Raw genomic sequence first — 14273 nt, forward strand, 5'->3', positions numbered from 1 at the left:
GCCATGGCGGCGCGCCGAGAAGACGATCAAACTTGACTATCTAGAGGAAGGAAAAGTCGTAACAAGGTTTCTGTAGGTGAACCTGCGGAAGGATCGCCAGCCGCCGGCATGGGGCTGAGCTCCGAAAATCCAGCTCTGCTGCGGGTTGGGGGCTCACGACTCCCGCCTCTCCCTTCTCCCGGCACTGGTGTCATCGGTCCTAGCCCGCTTCCCCGTATTCCCCTTTGCCTGGGATGTGCCCAACTGGCTCCATCCCCTTTCCCCATTAGCCACGGTTGCATGACTCACCTATGGGCAGGTGGAGAGGCCGCTACCGAAGGGGACTGGGGGTGTCCGGTGAACCGGGACTTCCCAAAATGATCTAACATCTTATAAGCGGCTTGAGTGTCGCCCAGTATCGTTGCGCGGCACTGGGAACCCAGTCAACTTCTCTGCGCCCCGGCGTAGGTGGGTAGGTGGGAGTTTAATGTCTGCGCGGCTTCACCGGCGCTTCGGCGACGACGCAGCGTAGCTCCCGGAAGCCTCCCTATTCTTAAACCTTTGTCTTTGAACTATGGCCTGGCGCTCTGGCGAAGTGCGGGTGGGGGAAAGGAGGGCAACCTCCCAATCTCTGGCTAGCCACTGGCCTCTGCGTGCAATGAAAAACAAGAGTACAACTGTTAGCGGTGGATCACTCGGCTCGTGCGTCGATGAAGAACGCAGCTAACTGCGAGAACTAATGTGAATTGCAGGACACATTGATCATTGACACTTTGAACGCACTTTGCGTTCCTCCTGGGGCTACGCCTGTCTGAGGGTCGCTTTGTCATCAATCGGAACCTCTGGGTTTCCGCAGCTGGGGCAGTCGCAGGCGGCCACCGTGCAGCCTTCGTCCCCCTAAGTTCAGACCAGGACGGCTCGGTGGGTTTGTTGAGGAGGAGCCTCGGTTCTCTTTCCTTTCCCCCGTGCGCTCTTCCTTTCCCTTCTCGCTTCGGCGAGAGGCGCCCACGTTCCCCGCATGGTCTGGCGCGGCTGCCGGTGGACTCTGTCTTTCCTTGCTGCCCGTGTAACGCATGTGGTTCTCGGGGTAGCGCTCGGGGTTAGGTTAGGGCTGCGGAGCTCCGACCGCCGACCTGAAACGTATTGAGAAGGTGAGCCCGGGCGACCAGCCACACTCCATTCACTTTGACTACGACCTCAGATCAGATGAGACAACCCGCTGAATTTAAGCATATTACTAAGCGGAGGAAGAGAAACTAACCAGGATTCCCTCAGTAGCGGCGAGCGAAGAGGGAAGAGCCCAACACCGAATCCCTGTCCGTCCGGCGGGCACAGGAAATGTGGTGTATAGAAGACTGCTTTGCCCGGTGTCGATCGGGGGCCTGAGTCCTTCTGATCGAGGCTCAGCCCGTGGACGGTGTGAGGCCGGTAACGACCCCCGTCGCGTCGGGATCCGGTCTTTTCGGAGTCGGGTTGCTTGGGAATGCAGCCCAAAGCGGGTGGTAAACTCCATCTAAGGGGAAGTTGAAAAGAAGTTTGAAGAGAGAGTTCAAGAGGGCGTGAAACCGTTGAGAGGTAAACGGGTGGGGTCCGCGCAGTCTGCCCGGAGGATTCAACTCGGCGGGTCAGGGTCGGCCGTTCCGGTGTGGTCGGATCCCCTCGTGGGACTGACCCCTGGTCGGGCTCGGCCCCCACTGGGCGCATTTCCTCTGTCGGTGGTGCGCCGCGACCGGCTCTGGGTCTGCTTGGAAGGGCTTGGGGTGAAGGTGGCTACCGGTTTCAGCCGTGAGCTTTACAGCGCCCCTGCTCCGTACTCGCCGCTTTCCGGGGCCGAGGACTTAGTATCCGCTGCGTCATGTCCCCATGCGGGGGGGCACGGGGCCCCTTGCCCCCGGCGCGACCTGCACTTGCAGAGGCTCGGTGCATCTCAACAATTGTGCTTCGTAGCCAGCGGCCGGTTACCTCAGTTGGTTTATCTGTGTGCTACGCTGCTCCTCTGAAAGTAAGTAATGTCTTCTTTTTCATCTGACATTGTGACATCAATGTTACATGAAAGTTGCTTGTCGTAAGACAAGGCTGCATTAGGTCTGAACTGGAGCTTTCATGGATCCACATAAAATTGTATTTTTGGAGGATGCGGGAATCGATCTCCCTCCCAATCGCATGCTAAGCAAGCACTCTACCATTTTATCTAATTCCCTAGCCGTTTGGTTGTGCCGCAAGGAATAAACAACAAGTCTCCAACTTCAGCGATTTTTGCAATTCGTTCCAGTCACAGGCAGCAGAGAACTGGAACGAAAGGCGTCCAAATGAGGTGTTGGCTTTAGGGATGATCAGTGAGATACACCTGCTGGAGCGTGTGCTACGGGTGGGTGTTGCCATCGTGACCAGTGAACTGAGATAAGGCGGAGCTTTACCTAGCATGGACTTGTAGATGACCTGGAGCCAGTGGGTCTGGCGACGAATATGTAGCGAGGGCCAGCCGACTAGAGCATACATGTCGCAGTGGTGGGTGGTATAAGGTGCTTTAGTAACAAAACGGATGGCACTGTGATAAACTGCATCCAGTTTGTTGAGTAGAGTATTGGAAGCTATTTTGTAGATGACATCGCCAAAGTCGAGGATCGGAAGGATAGTCAGTTTTACTAGGGTAAGTTTGGCGGCGTGAGTGAAGGAGGCTTTGTTGCGGAATAGAAAGCCGATTCTAGATTTGATTTTAGATTGGAGATGTTTGATATGAGTCTGGAAGGAGAGTTTACAGTCTAGCCAGACACCTAGGTACTTATAGATGTCCACATATTCTAGGTCGGAACCATCCAGGGTGGTGATGCTAGTCGGGCGTGCAGGTGCGGGCAGCGAACGGTTGAAAAGCATGCATTTGGTTTTACTAGCGTTTAAGAGCAGTTGGAGGCCACGGAAGGAGTGTTGTATGGCATTGAAGCTCGTTTGGAGGTTAGATAGCACAGTGTCCAAGGAAAGGCCGGAAGTATACAGAATGGTGTCGTCTGCGTAGAGGTGGATCAGGGAATCGCCCGCAGCAAGAGCAACATCACTGATATATACAGAGGAAAGAGTCGGCCCGAGAATTGAACCCTGTGGCACCCCCATAGAGACTGCCAGAGGACCGGACAGCATGCCCTCCGATTTGACACACTGAACTCTGTCTGCAAAGTAGTTGGTGTACCAGGCAAGGCAGTCATCAGAAAAACCGAGGCTACAGAGTCTGCCGATAAGAATATGGTGATTGACAGAGTCGATGAAGACGGCTGCACAGTACTGTCTTTTATCGATGGCGGTTATGATATCGTTTAGTACCTTGAGCGTGGCTGAGGTGCACCCGCGACCAGCTCGGAAACCAGATTGCACAGCGGAGAAGGTACAGTGGGATTCGAGATGGTCAGTGACCTGTTTGTTGAGTTGGCTTTCGAAGACCTTAGATGGGCAGGGCAGGATGGATATAGGTCTGTAAGAGTTTGGGTCCAGGGTGTCTCCCCCTTTGAAGAGGGGGATGACCGCGGCAGCTTTCCAATCCTTGGGGATCTCAGACGATATGAAAGAGAGGTTGAACCGGCTGGTAATAGGGGTTGTGACAATGGCGGCGGATAGTTTCAGAAATAGAGGGTCCAGATTGTCAAGCCCAGCTGATTTGTACGGGTCCAGGTTTTGCAGCTCTTTCAGAACATCTGCTATCTGGATTTGGGTACAGGAAGAACCTAGAGAGGCTTGGGCAAGTAACTGCGGGGGGGGGGGCGGAGCTGTTGGCCGAGGTTGGAGTAGCCAGGAGGAAGGCATGGCCAGCCGTTGAGAAATTATTTTTGAAGTTTTCGATAATCATGGATTTATCGGTGGTGACCGTGTTACCTAGCCTCATTGCAGTGGGCAGCTGGGAGGAGGTGCTCTTGTTTTCCATGGACTTCACAGTGTCCCAGAACTTTTTGGAGTTAGAGCTACAGGATGCAAATTTCTGCCTGAAGGAGCTGGCCATTGCTTTCCTGACTGACTGCGTGTATTGGTTCCTGACTTCCCTGAACAGTTGCATATCGCGGGGACTATTCGATGCTATTGCAGTTCGTGGGTTTGATCCCCGTACTGGCCATGAGGTACATTTTGAGTGTCAAAATTGTGAGTCAAATGCATGTGTATCGTCAAGGGTGCCACAAAATTAAGTTTAGTGACTTGCCGAAATAGCTCAGTTGGGAGAGCCCTGGTTTGATCCCGGGTTTCGGCACTAGTAGTTGTTCTTTCTTTTTGATCTGGATTCAAGGAAACTGCGCACAGCCTTGTTTGTGGGCCTCATAGGTGTGTGCTACGCTGCTCCTCTGAAAGTAAGTAATGTCTTCTTTTTCATCCGACATTGTGACATCAAGTGTTACATGAAAGTTGCTTGTCATTGTTACATGACAGTAGGTTGTCGTAAGACAAGGCTGCATGATGTGTGAACTGGAGCTTTCTTGGATTCACAAAAAAATTGTGCTTTTGGAAAATGCGGGCATGCTAAGCAAGCACCCTACAATTTGATCAAATTCCCCATGAAGGTTGGAATTTCCACAAGGAGCAACCGATAGGGTTCAGTCTTGTCTGGCTAATCTGTTGGTGGACTTGTTAGTGTACGCGCCAGCAATTGCAGAGGCTCGGTGCATCTCAACAATTGTGCACCACAGTCAGTGGCAGGTTAGCCCCTGTCTGTTAGGAAGATCGAAAGGTCCCTGATTCGATCCAGGGTTTCAGCATTAGTAGTTGTTCTTTCTTTATGCTATGGCTTCAAGGAAACTGCCTAGAGCATTGTTTGTGGGCCTCAATAGTGTGTGCTACGCTCATCCTCTGAAAGTAAGTAATGTCTTTCTTTTTCATCTGGCATTGTGACATGAGTGTTACATGAAAGTTGCTTGTCATTGTTACATAACAGTAGGTTGTCGTAAGACAAGGCTGCATGAAGTGTGAACTGGAGCTTTCTTGGATCCACAAAAAAATGTGTTTTTGGGGAATGCGGGCATCAATCCCACAACATTTAGCTTGCTAAGCAAGCACTCTACCATTTGATTAAATACCCCAGCAAGGTTGAAATTGCCACAAGGAGCAACCGATAGGGTCCAGTCTTGTCAGGTTAATCTGTTGGTGGACTTGTTAGTTTACCGGCCAGCACTTGCAGAGGCTCGGTGTATCTCAAAGACTGTGCTCCATAGCCAGTGGACGGTTAGCTCAGTTGGTTAGAGAGTGGTGCTAATAACTCCAAGGTGATGGGTTTGGTCCCAGTACTGTCCATGAGGTACATTCTAAGTGTCAAATTGTTACTCACATGTGTGTGTTTCGCCAAGAGTGCCACAGAAATAAGTTCAGCTTCTTGCAGAAATATCTCAGTTGGGAGAGAGTTAGACGGAAGATTTTAAGGTCCCTGGTTTCATCCAGTGTGTAGCCATTAGTTGTTGTTCTTTCTTTATGCTCTGCTTTGACTTCAAGGAAACTGCCCACAGCTTTGTTTGTGGGCCTCAATGCTGTGTGCTACGCTGCTCCTCTGAAAGTAAGTAATGTCTTTCTTTTACATCTGATATTGTGAAATCAGTGTTACATGAAAGTTGCTCGTCATTGTTACATGACAGTAGGTTGTAGTAAGACAAGGCTGTATGAAGTGTGAACTGGAGCGTTCTTGGATCCACAAAAAAATGTGTTTTCAGAGAATGCGGGTATCGATCCCACTACCTCTCGCATGCTAAGCAAGCACCCTACCAGTTGATCAATTCCCCAGCAAGGATAGAATTGCCACAAGGAGCAACCAATAGGGTCCAGTCTTGTCAGGCTAATCTGTTGGTAGACTTGTTAGTTTACGCGCCAGCACTTGCAGAGGCTCGGTGCATCACAACAATTGTGCACTGTAGCCAGTGGCCGGTTATACCTTGATGCAAATAACCCCAAGGACATCGGGTTCGGTCCCCGTACTGGCCATGAGGTACATTTTGAGTCACATTCGTGTGTTAGCTAGAGTGTGTGCTACGCTGCTTCCCTGAAAGTAATGTCTTTCTTTTTCCTCTGACATTGTGAAATCAGTGTTACATGAATGTTGCTTGTCATTATTACATGGCAGTAGGTTGTCGTAAGACAAGTCTGCATGAATTGTGAACTGGACCTTTCATGAATCCACAAGCAATTGTGTTATTGGAGAATGCGGGAATCGATCCCACTACCTCTCGCATGCTAAGCAAGCACTCGACCATTTGATCTAATTCCCTAGCCGTTTGGGTATGCCGCAAGGAGCAACCAAGAGGGTCCAGTCTTGTCAGGCTATGCTGTTGATGTACTTGTTATTTTACGAGCCAGCACTTGCAGAGGCTCGGTGCATCTCAACAATTATGCCACCTAGCCAGTGGCCGGTTAGCTCAGTGTGTGGTCATAATAACGCCAAGGTCGTGGGTTCGATCCCCATACTGGCCATGAGGTACATTTTGAGTGTCAAAATTGTGAGTCACATGCGTATGCATCGTCAATGGTGCCACAGAATTAAAACCCCCTAGATACATCACTTCTAAAAATAGCTCCTCTTGTCATATCCATTCTATCAATTTTAACATTAAAATCCCCAACTACAATACAGTTTCCCTCACTCCATTTTCCTAATTCTAAAAATGAATCTTTGCGCTCTATTTCAGTATTAGGCGCATAAATATTTATAATTCTAAAAACAATACTCATATATTCAAAATCCTCCCATTATTATCATTATACATATCTTTCACATTATCTACCACATCCTTCCTCAATAAAATAGCAACACCACTTGAATTCCCCCTGCCATTGTTAACAAAAATAAAATCTCTCCATATTTTTTTAACTTCTAAAATACATATTGTCCCAATGTGTTTCTTGAAGGCAAAACATATCAGAATTTTTCCATTGTTCTTAAACCAGTCACATAAATTTAACCATTCCAATAAATACTTTCTCATTCGTACCTGTTGTCATGTTTTCTTCCTTTTCCGTACTTTTTCACCTCCACCGATGCTTTCCTCTTCCTGTAGTCTCCCCTTGTTCTAGCAATCTTTTCCATGTCTTCTGAATCTGAAATTGACTCTAAATCCATCTCATCCAACCAACTCAAAATCTTCTTTCCTGTGCCTGTTGTGCTTCCTGTATCCACTTGCGTCCCACTCCCCTCCACTTCACCTCCTTCCGAGGCACCCACATAGCCCGAGGACCCCCCCAAAATCTGTGAGTCCCCAGTGCCTCCACCCAGCCCACTCCCCCCCTCCTCCTGAAAATCCCCTCTTCTTATTTCTGAATCCATACTGCTCCCTATTTCATTCGTCTTCTGTTCCATCTTCTCCCCTTTTCTTTTCTCCGTCTCTCCACCCTCCACCACATCCTCTCCTCCATCTTCTTCTCCTTCTTGCGGTGATACAACTGCTTCATCGAAAAGTTCCTGACTCCCCTCTTCAGCCAAAACCTCTCCACAGTTGCACTCCTCTAGTCTCTTTCGGCATCCACCACAAAAATACCTTTACTTCCCTCGCATAATGACCCTGTTTACCACACTTGAAACATTTAAACTCAGGGCAGTCTTTGACTATGTGCCCAGGCTGGATACACAGTCGACAAACCCTGACTTGCTTATCATGTATTACTGTAAAATACTCTCCTCCCTCCAGTGTCTCAAATTTTGTCGAATATGGCAATGATTATACTGTTTCAGTGAATTTTACCTTACAAAATCTTGTCCCGTCCACTATCTCCGTACCTGGCCAAACTCTCCTCCTTATTTCTGAGACAGCAGTTACACCCCAGCTACTCAGCTTATCCAGTATAACTTTGTCTTCGATATATACCGGAAGATTCATGAAAGATACAACTAGCTCGTTTGCAATCATATCTCTCGCCATGATCCTTGTGTCTTTTATCATTAAACCATCCATTAACCGACCTTTTCCTTTTCCATTTCGCATTGTAATTTCGTACTTTCTTTCTCCTTTCATTCTACATCCCACCACCTCCCCACACACCTCTTTAATCGAACGTAGTATCTCCATCGTTGTAACTTTATCTTCTCCCATCAAGTCCACTGCCACCGTAACTCTTTGCCATATTTCAGTCCTCCTTCATCTCCATGTTTCTTCCGTTGAGCATTTTCTTTGTCCTTGTCATGTTTTCCGTCATAGTAAACAAACATGAGACCCAAAAACCCTCCCCCAAGCAGCAAAACTGCAAAGGGGGAAAAAAACAAACCAAACTTAAACTTTTTCAAATGCAAAAAAAATCTATTATACTTCAAAAAACGTTGAAAATCACCAAAAAAGCTCTCAAGCACTCACTCACCAACACCTGTCTCACTTTCCAAAGAGGAAGTGCTCACTCAGGCCGGTATCTCTTGGTGCACTACATAAAGTTAAAGTGAATCTGATTAACAGATGTTGCGTTTTCACCATTTAGATAAGCATCTTTGTGTCACTCAAAAAGTGGAAGAAATTGCATATACTGTAGCCATCACTTTGTAGCACAGATTGTTGGATGAAATACAAAGAAAGCTTGCTTACTTATTTCAAAGCAAGGTCACATTATTCAGCCTTGTGGGAAAAACGGACAAAGAGTTTTAATTCGACAAGGCAGTGATGCTGATGAAATGATGGATGACCACCCCCTTGTTGACAAAAAAGTTTACAGCACCGGGTATTCCCAGGCAGCCTCCCATCCAAGTACTAACCAGGCCCGACCCTGCTTAGCTGCCGAGATCTGATCAACAATTTGATGAGATAAGGTGTACTCAGGCCAGTAGTTAATATGAGTAGTGAATAACTATCGTATTTTTAATATTCTGCAAAAACAGCTAGTTGATGAGAGGCTGAAAGAGAATTGCAAGAATTGCGCAATTTCACAGGCCTGTTTTCTTCTGTCAATGTTGTCGTGGCGATGGACTTGAAATCCATTAGGATCTTCCTGTGCAGGTTCGAATCCTGCCGTCAACGGAAATGATTTTTTTTTTACCCCTCCGGAGGTGGAAGTTTAGTCGTGTTTCTTATACCAATCACATCCTCTCAGATCTCCACAAGTACATAGGGAATAGTTGTTCATTTGGGATAGGACTGCAGGTCATCTATCCCACCTCACACTTTTACACACCTGGTAATCCAGTCTCAAATTTTGTCGAATTTCCCGAAATAAGGCATTGTTCTTGTTGCTTTGAAAAGCTAGGACATTGTTATTCAACTTTAATAATCTAAGACTGCAAGGCCTGAGAATTATTGTGTCTGAATCTGCATCGGAAATTGAAGAAAAGAGTATCTTTGTACTTGTTAAATATCATTAGCTTTCCTCATTCAGACAGGTTCACAACTTTGATGTCTACTGTTGCATAGCAAAGTCTGTATGATGTCAAATAGGGTCGTTTAATTTCATTATCTCAGCTAATTCGTACATGTTTGCAATTTCCCAAACTTAGGCATTGGTCTTGTTGCTTGGACATTGTTATTCAACTTTAATAATCTTAGACTGCAAGGCCTGAGAAATATTGTGTATGATTCTGCATCGCAAGATTGAGGGAAATAGTCTCTTCTTACTTGTTAAAAAATATCACTAGCTTTCCTCATTCGGACAGGTTCACAACTTTGATGTCTGTTGTTGCGTAGTAACGTCTGTTTGATGTCATATCGGAGAATATGGAGTAGAAGGTCTTGCCTCGTGAATAAAGCATCTGACTTCGAAACAGAAAATTGGGCTTTTGAGGCATTTTCGTGGTCGTTTAATTTGATTAAATCAGCTAATATGGACATGTTTGCAATTTCCCTAAATATGGCATTGGTCTTGTTGCTTTGAAAAGCTTGGACATTGTTGTTCAACTTTAATAATCTAAGACTGCAAGGCCTGAGAATTATTGTGTCTGATTCTGCATCGCAAGATTGAGTGAAAAGGTCTCTTCTTACTTGTTAAATATCACTAGCTTTCCTCATTCGGAGAGGTTCACAACTTTGATGTCTGTTGTTGCTAAGCAACGTCTGTTTGATGTCATATCGGAGAATATGGAGTAGAAGGTCTTGCCTCGTGAATAAGGCATCTTACTTCGAAACAGAAAATTGGGCTTTTGAGGCATTTTCGTGGTCGTTTAATTTCATTAAATCAGCTAATATGGACATGTTTGCAATTTCCCAAACTAAGGCATTGGTCTTGTTGCTTGGACATTGTTATTGAACTTTAATAATCTTAGACTGCAAGGCCTGAGAAATATTGTGTATGATTCTGCATCGCAAGATTGAGGGAAATAGTCTCTTTGTGACGTAGAAGTCCGTCACTGGCCGCGGGCAGCATTTGGTTCTTTAACGCACACACATATTCTTCACTCCTCCCTGTGCCATTATACCATAAGTTAACAATGTGGGTCGACACACAATTTAACTTCGGTCTTGGTATATGCATTTCACACTTGTCAATGTTCATATTTGAGAGATACAATAATTATTATACTTAATGTTGTGGATGGGCGCATTGTTTGTTTGTTCTGTTCCTCTCTCTCCATCTCTGTAGCTTCCGGGTATGCTGGAAAAGGACCCGAGCTAAGGGAATTGGGTTAGCTTTATAGTGCCTGTCCCAAATGGCTCATTAATGCATATGGGCATATTGAAAGATATTGTCAGTAGTGATGTAATGTTGTAAATGTTATGTTGTGATATTGTTTAAAACCGTGTTGCAATGTATATCCTTTAGTATGTTTAGTTCATGGAAAATGTAGGTTTGTATTGTTAATTGATTAATTAATTAGGGTTAATTGTTCTGAGGGGAGGGGTTAGCCCTATAAAAGGAGCCTCTCTCCAGTCTCTAAGGGGGATTTTTTGGATTGAGCTGTGGATGGGGCAGCATTGTTTTTAAGCTGTCCCATAAGGTAGACGTTGATGGCAGTACTGTTGTTTTCTGTTCCGGAATCACTTGTAAATAAACACCTTTGCACAGAAGAACTTTTGCGGTTCCGCCATCTTTTTATTTTTATAGAGGTTAGGTTATCCAGTTTAGCCATCTGGCCTACTCTACGTGACACTCTTCGTACTTGTTAAATATCATTAGCTTTCCTCATTCGGACAGGTTCACAACTTTGATGTCTACTGTTGCATAGCAAAGTCTGTATGATATCAAATAGGGTCGTTTAATTTCATTAGCTCAGCTAATTTGTACATGTTTGCAATTTCCCTAAATATGGCATTGGTCTTGTTGCTTTGAAAAGCTTGGACATTGTTATTTATCTTTAATAATCTAATATTGCAAGGCTTGAGAATTATTGTGTCTGATTCTGCATTGGAAATTGAAGAAAATAGTATCTTTGTACTTGTTAAATATCATTAGCTTTCCTCATTCGGACAGGTTCACAACTTTGATGTCTGTTGTTGCTAAGCAATATCTGTATGATGTGAAATAGGGATGTATCAAGTAGACTGTGTGGCCTAATGAATGAAGTGTCTGACTTTGAATCAGAAAATTGTGGGTTTGAGTCCCTTCGTGTTTGTTTAATTTCATTAGCTCAGCTAATTTGAACATATTTGCAATTTCCCAAACTAAGGCATTGGTCTTGTTGCTTGGACATTGTTATTCAACGTTAATAATCTTAGACTGCAAGGCCTGAGAAATATTGTGTATGATTCTGCATCGCAAGATTGAGGGAAATAGTCTCTTCGTACTTGTTAAATATCATTAGCTTTCCTCATTCGGACAGGTTCACAACTTTGATGTCTGTTGTTGCGTAGCAACGTCTGTTTTATGTCATTTAGGAGTTTATGGAGTAGAAGGTGTTGCCTGGTGGTTAAGGCATCTGATTTCGAAAAAGAAAATTTAGGTTTTGAGTTATTTTCGTGGTCGTTTAATTTCATTAAATCAGCTAATATGGACATGTTTGCAATTTCCCTAAATAAGGCATTGTTCTTGTTGCTTTGAAAAGCTAGGACATTGTTGTTCAACTTTAATAATCTAAGACTGCAAGGCCTGAGAAATATTGTTTCTGATTCTGCATCGCAAGATTGAGGGAAAAGGTCTCTTCTTACTTGTTAAATATCACTAGCTTTCCTCATTTGGACAGGATCACAACTTTGATGTCTACTGTTGCATAGCAAAGTCTGTATGATATCAAATAGGGTCGTTTAATTTCATTAGCTCAGCTATTTGTACATGTTTGCTATTTCCCTAAATATGGCATTGGTCTTGTTGCTTTGAAAAGCTTGGACATTGTTGTTCATCTTTAATAATCTAATATTGCAAGGCCTGAGAATTATTGTGTCTGATTCTGCATCGGAAATTGAAGAAAAGAGTATCTTTGTACTTGTTAAATATCATTAGCTTTCCTCATTCGGACAGGTTCACAACTTTGATGTCTGTTGTTGCTAAGCAATGTCTGTATGATGTCAAATAGGGAGGTATCATGTAGATTACGTGGCCTAATGGATAAGGCGTCTGACTTCGAATCAGAAGATTGAGGGTTCGAGTTATTTTCGTGGTCGTTTAATTTCATTAAATCAGCTAATATGGACATGTTTGCATTTTCCCGAAATAAGGCATTGTTCTTGTTGCTTTGAAAAGCTAGGACATTGTTATTCAACTTTAATAATCTAAGACTGCAAGGCCTGAGAATTATTGTGTCTGATTCTGCATCGCAAGATTGAGGGAAAAGGTCTCTTCTTACTTGTTAAATATCACTAGCTTTCCTCATTCGGACAGGTTCACAATTTTGATGTCTATTGTTGCATAGCAAAGTCTGTATTATGTCAAATAGGGATGTATCACGTTGCCTAATGGATAAGGCATCTGACTTCGAATAAGAAGATTGAGGGTTCGAGTCCCTTCGTGGTCATTTCATTTCATTAGCTCAGCTAATTTGAACATGTTTGCAATTTCTCGAAATAAGGCATTGGTCTTGTTGCTTGGACATTGTTGTTCATCTTTAATAATCTAATATTGCATGGCCTGAAAATTATTGTGTCTGATTCTGCATCGCAAGATTGAAGGAAAGAGTATCTTTGTACTTGTTAAATATCACTAGCTTTCCTCATTCGGAGAGGTTCACAACTTTGATGTCTGTTGTTGCTAAGCAACGTCTGTTTGATGTCATATCGGAGAATATGGAGTAGAAGGTCTTGCCTTGTGAATATGGCATCTTACTTCGAAACAGAAAATTGGGCTTTTGAGGCATTTTTGTGGTCGTTTAATTTCATTAAATCAGCTAATATGGACATGTTTGCAATTTCCCAAACTAAGGCATTGGTCTTGTTGCTTGGACATTGTTATTGAACTTTAATAATATTAGACTGCAAGGCCTGAGAAATATTGTGTATGATTCTGCATCGCAAGATTGAAGGAAAGAGTATCTTTGTACTTGTTAAAAATCACTAGCTTTCCTCATTCAGACAGGTTCACAATTTTGATGTCTATTGTTGCATAGCAAAGTCTGTATTATGTCAAATAGGGATGTATTGATCTTTCCTCAGCTCCAGAAGGTTTGCATTTGAGAGTGTTTATTATAAATTGTTATTTCATCATCTTATCATCATTCTCACCTATGACCTGTGGCTTGACTTTAGATGTGGCCAGATCGATTACCCTGCAGACTTTAAAACCCCCGTTCAGCTGAAACGGTGGCGCAGGGAATGCAAAAATATTCTTAGAAATATTTAACCTCCACACATTAACAAGTCCAATACCTCAAATGAAAGATAAACACCTTGTTCATCTACCCAGCATGTCAGATTTTTTAAATGTTTTACGGCGAAAACACAGCACATATTTATGTTAGACTACCACCAAAACAAAGACAAAAGGCAGCCATTTTGTACCAAAATATAAAATGACAAAAGCAGGATTAAAAAAACAATCATTCACTAACCTCTTGAAAATCTTCATCAGATGACAGTCATATGACATGTTACACAGTACATTTATGTTTTGTTCGATAATATGCATTTTATATCCATAAATCTCGGTTTACATTGACGCCATGTTCAGAAAATTCTCAAAAATGTCCGGAGGAATTATAGAAAGCTACGCCAGATAAGAGAAATACTCATCATAAACTTTGACTAAAGATACATGTTCTACATATAATTAAAAAGATACACTGGTTTTTAATGCAACCGCTGTGTCACATTTTTTTTTTACGTTACGGAAAAAGCCTAACATTGCAATAATCTGAGACGGCGCTCAGACGTAACAATATTTCTCCGCTATGTTGGAGTCAACAAAAATACAAAATTACAACATAAATATTCCCTTACCTTTGATGGTCTTCGATCAGAATGTAGTGGAAGGAGTCCTAGTTCAACAATAAATCGTTTTGTTTCATAATG

The 14273-nt window shown here is 43.8% G+C and overlaps 1 pseudogene; it reads left to right on the top strand.

The window, feature by feature from the left end:
• Positions 1-654: 654 nt before the first annotated feature.
• LOC139377737 (5.8S ribosomal RNA) lies at positions 655-800 on the top strand (annotated as a pseudogene).
• Positions 801-14273: the final 13473 nt, after the last annotated feature.

Source organism: Oncorhynchus clarkii, chromosome 20, assembly GCF_045791955.1.
Source record: "Oncorhynchus clarkii lewisi isolate Uvic-CL-2024 chromosome 20, UVic_Ocla_1.0, whole genome shotgun sequence".
NCBI classification, from domain to species: domain Eukaryota; kingdom Metazoa; phylum Chordata; class Actinopteri; order Salmoniformes; family Salmonidae; genus Oncorhynchus; species Oncorhynchus clarkii.